Here is a 5,270-nt window from a genome sequence, read left to right on the forward strand (position 1 = left end):
CCGCGGTGTTGTGGGCCCGGGCGTGGGAGGGATAGCGTACGACTCAATAATTTGGCACACACTCGCCTGGTAAGGTTAGATTAATTCTTGCGGGCCGCGGTGTTGTGGGCCCGGGCGTGGGAGGGATAGCGTACGACTCAATAATTTGGCACACACTCGCCTGGTAAGGTTAGATTAATTCTTGCGGGCCGCGGTGTTGTGGGCCCGGGCGTGGGAGGGATAGCGTACGACTCAATAATTTGGCACACACTCGCCTGGTAAGGTTAGATTAATTCTTGTGGGCCGCGGTGTTGTGGGCCCTGGCGTGGGAGGGATAGCGTACGACTCAATAATTTGGCACACACTCGCCTGGTAAGGTTAGTTTAATTGTTGTGGGCAGCGGTGTTGTGGGCCTGGGCGTTGGAAGGGATAGCGTGCGACTCTATAATTTGGCTCACACTTGCCTGGTAAGGTTAGATTAATTCTTGCGGGCCTCGGTGTTATGGGCCTGGGCGTGGGAGGAATAGCGTACGACTCTCAGTAATGTGGCCCACACTCGCCAGGTAAGGCTAGATTAATTCTTGCCGGCCGCGGAGTTGCGGGCCCGGACGTAGGTGGAATAGCGTACGACTCAATAATTTGGCCCACCCTCGCATGGCAAGGTTAGATTAATTCTTGCGGGTCGCGGTGTTGTGGGCCCGGGCGTGGGAGGGATAGCGTACGACTCTCAATAATTTGGCACACACTCGCCTGGTATGATTAAATTAATTCGTTCGGGCCGCGGTGTTGTGGGCCCGGGCGTGTCAGGGATAGCGTATGACTCAATAATTTGGCACACACTCGCCTGGTGAAGTTAGATTAATTCGTTCGGGCCGCGGTGTTGTGGGCCCGGGCGTGAGAGGGATAGCGTACGACTCAATAATTTGGCACACACTCGCCTGGTAAGGTTAGATTAATTCTTGCGGGCCGCGGTGTTGTGGGCCCGGGCGTGGGAGGGATAGCGTACGACTCTCAATAATTTGGCACACACTCGCCTGGTAAGGTTAGATTAATTCTTGCGGGCCGCGGTGTTGTGGGCCCGGGCGTGAGAGGGATAGCGTACGACTCAATAATTTGGCCCACACTCGCCTGGTATGGTTAGATTAATTCTTGTGGGCCGCGGTGTTGTGGGTCCGGGCGTAGGAGGGATAGCGTACGACTCAATAATTTGGCACACACTCGACTGGTATGGTTAGATTAATTAGTGAGGGCCACGGTGTTGTGGGCCCGGGCATGGGAGGGATAGCTTACTACTCTCAATAATTTGGCACACACTCGCCTGGTAAGGTTAGATTAATTCTTGCGGGCTGCGGTGTTGTTGGTCCGGGCGTAGGAGTGAAAGTGTACGACTCAATAATTTGGCACACACTCGCCTGGTAAGGTTAGATTAATTCTTGCGGGCCGCGGTGTTGTGGGCCCGGGCGTGGGAGGATTAGCGTACGACTCTCAATAATTTGGCACACACTCGCCTGGTAAGATTAGATTTATTCTTGCGGGCCGCGGTGTTGTGGGCCCGGGCGTGGGAGGAATAGCGTACGACTCTCAATAATTTGGCACACACTCGCCTCGTAAAGTTAGATTAATTCTTGCGGGCCGCGGTGTTGTGGGCCCGGCCGTGGGAGGGATAGCATACGACTCAATAATTTGGCACACACTCGCCTCGTAAAGTTAGATTAATTCTTGCGGGCCGCGGTGTTGTTGGCCCGGGCGTGGGAGGGAGAGCGTATGCCTCAATAATTTGGCACACACTCGCCTGGTAAGGTTAGATTAATTCTTGTGGGCCGCGGTGTTGTGGCCCCGGGCGTGGGAGGGATAGCGTATGACTCAATAATTTGGCACACACTCGCCTGGTAAGGTTAGTTTAATTCTTGCCGGCCGCGGTGTTCTGGGCCCGGGCGTGGGAGGGATAGCGTACGACTTTATAATTTGGCCCACACTTGCCTGGTAAGGTTAGATTAATTCTTGCGGGCCGCGGTGTTGTGGGCCCGGGCGTGGGAGGGATAGCGTACGACTCTCAATAATTTGGCACACACTCGCCTGGTATGGTTAGATTAATTCGTGCGGGCCGCGGTGTTGTGGGCCCGGGCTTGGGAGGGATAGTGTACGACTCAATAATTTGGCCCACACTCGCCTGGTAAGGTTAGATTAATTCTTGCGGGCCACGGTGTTGTGGGCCCGGGCGTGGGAGGAGAGAGAGAGAGAGAGAGAGAGAGAGAGAGAGAGAGAGAGAGAGAGAGAGAGAGAGAGAGAGAGAGAGAGAGAGAGAGAGAGAGAGAGAGAGAGAGAGAGACCCTTATTATTATCTCGCTGTGTATTTTTCCTCTTCTTTTTCAACATCCTTTTCTCCTTCTCTGTGTGGTCGATATTTCTGACTAATGTAATGTAAGACACGCACTAACATCCTCCTCTGTCTATCCTCCCCTCCCCTCCCCTCCCTTACCCTCCCCACCCCTTCCCTCCTTTTCCTTCTCCTTTCCTCTCCTCTCCTCCCCTCTTCTCTTTTCTCTTCTCCTCTCTTCTCTTCCTTTTGACACTCCCCTTTCTTACTACCTATATGTGTATGAGTGTGTGTATGTGTGTGTGTGTGTGTGAGAGAGAGAGAGAGAGAGAGAGAGAGAGAGAGAGAGAGAGAGAGAGAGAGAGAGAGAGAGAGAGAGAGAGAGAGAGAGAGAGAGAGAAGGGGGGAGCAGGGGTACAATCAAAAAGGGTTAGATAAGAAAGGAAAGGGGAAAACAAGATGGAAGAAAAGAGGAGAAGGAGGAAAGAGGACAGATAGTGCATTTAAAACAAGAGGAGGAGGAGGAGAAGAAGGAGGAGGATGAGGAGGAGGAGGAGGAGGAGGAAAGAAGTGCAGAAGAAACAAATGGCGCAAGCAAGACAGATGGGAAGGAGGAGGAGGAGGAGAAGGAGGAGGAGGAGGAGGAGGAGGAAGAGGAGGAGGAGGAACAGGAAGAGGAGGGGACAAAAACGGAAAAAAAAGACCACAGACTGTATACACATAAGACGGAGAAAAGGATCAAGTGGAGGAGGAGGAGGACGAAGAGGAGGAGGAGGAGGAGAAGGAGGAGGACGAAGTGGAGGAGGACGAAGAGGAGGAGGAGGAGGTGACACGTGTCCTGAACCCACATAATGCTGACCTCCTCCCTCTGATCCCCCTCCTGACCGCTTCGCTGACCCCATGCTGACCCTCGCCATATCGGTCCTTGTGGGTGTCAGCTTCGGCTTCCTCGCGCGGCCGACGACTCTTTATGCGCGCGGCGGAAATTCCAAGACCAAGACGAAAAAAAATGGTGTCGCTGAGTGTGTGTGTGTGTGTGTGTGTGTGTGTGTGTGTGTGTGTGTGTGTGTGTGTGTGAGAGAGAGAGAGAGAGAGAGAGAGAGAGAGAGAGAGAGAGAGAGAGAGAGAGAGAGAGAGAGAGAGAGAGAGAGAGAGATAATAAATTACACAGACATACAAACTAACAAACACTAGACACACACCACACACACACACACACACACACACACACACACACACACACACACACACACACACACACACACACAAGCACCCCACTTTCACCCCTCACCCCCTACCTCACATACGGCAAACCGTACATCTCCCCCTCGGCCTTAGACTCAACCCGAGGCGACTGGCACTGCACAAGGCCGGTGATCAGGGCCGCCGCCAGATTAGCCGTGTGTAAACGCCGGATAAAGCTTGATAGCCGTGATATGCCTCGGGACTCGGCTTGCCACTGTGCCTCGCTCCCTAACCTGCCGCACAAATACACGATAAGGCCGCTGATGTCCACATGAGCACCTGATCCTCTGAAAGATAGGTTTATAGATGTTAATTCCCTCTGCCCCTTCTTATCCCATCCGTCCCCGCCCACTGTGATGATGGGGATGATTCTGCGGGGACTGTGTGTGGCGCGAGGGTGTTGTGGACGAGGGGAGGTGGCTGCTGGGATGTGACATGGGGCTGGGTAGGGTGTGGCTGTGGGGTGGTAGGTAAAAGAGGCTGGCTGGAGAGAGGATAAGGGAGGAGGTTAGGGTGCATTGCCGGGGTATGGGTGGGCAGGGGTGCAGTAAACATGATGTAGAGATCGTTGAGAGGTGGGTGGGATGTGACATACCGGTTGGGGTGTAGTTGACTGTGTGGATAAGGGTAGGGGAGAGGAGAGTAATGGTTCTGGTGCATTGCTGGGGTGTGGGTGTTCAGGGGTGCAGGAGTCGTTATGTATAGACGGTTGAGGTGCGAGTGGGATGTGACATACTAGTGCAAGGGTGTGACGTGGGTGTTAGGAGAGGTTGTACCAAGACTTAGGGCATAGAATAGGGGACAGAAAGAGAGAATGCAATTAAGTATAAGTAAAGTAACGTCTGTCTTGAAAAGCTATTATCTGAATGCGAGGAAGTGAGAAGAGACTGCGAAAAAACGTAATACCAAGACATAAAACACAGGAAGAGGTGGGGAAGAGACAGAAGGACACAGAAACTAAGTAAGTAAAGTAAATTCTATCTTGAAACACTATTATCCGAATGCGAGGGACGTCTTACCGTGTGAATATTACATAGACATTCAAACACGACGGAGGTGTGAGGGCGTAAAGGTGACAGACTAGAAAGTAACGCTGATGGGTATAAATTTTCCCGCTCCAAGCTGTGAAGAGCAACGCGAAGCTTACTTTTTATGCGAATACGAGACCATGTAAATGTTCAGGAGAGAGTCCGGTATGCCAACAAGCCTTATTGAGAGGAGGAGGAGGAGGATCGAGTGCTTTAAGAGTTCATATGAGATACAGGGGATTGGGAGAGGAAACTGGAAGCTGAGGAGAAGGAGGAAGAGGAGGAGGAGGAGGATAAAAAAGATAGGAAGGAAAGGCGAGATTATATCAATATGGAAAAAAAGATATATGGATAGAGGAGAAGAGAGGAAGAAGAAGAAGAAAAAAAGAGGAGGAGGAGGAGGAGCAGAAGCAGAAAGAACACGGAGGGAAAAGAAAAGGAAGAAGGGAAAAAAAGAACGAAAAGAAAAAGAAAGAGAAAGAGAAGAAACAATTACAAGGAAGAAAACAAATAAAGCGAGGAAAGAGGAGAAAGAGGAGAAGTAAAAGTACCAGAAGAAAAAAGAAAACAAGAAAAAAGAGCTAAATATAATAGAAAAAGACGGAGAAGAAGAAATAATTAACAAGGAGGAAGAAAAAGGGAAAATGATAAAGGAGGAGAAGGAAGAGGGACAGCAGCAGAAGACAAAAAAGGGAAAAAAA

Source organism: Eriocheir sinensis, unplaced genomic scaffold (genome assembly GCF_024679095.1).
Source record: "Eriocheir sinensis breed Jianghai 21 unplaced genomic scaffold, ASM2467909v1 Scaffold33, whole genome shotgun sequence".
Lineage (NCBI taxonomy): Eukaryota > Metazoa > Arthropoda > Malacostraca > Decapoda > Varunidae > Eriocheir > Eriocheir sinensis.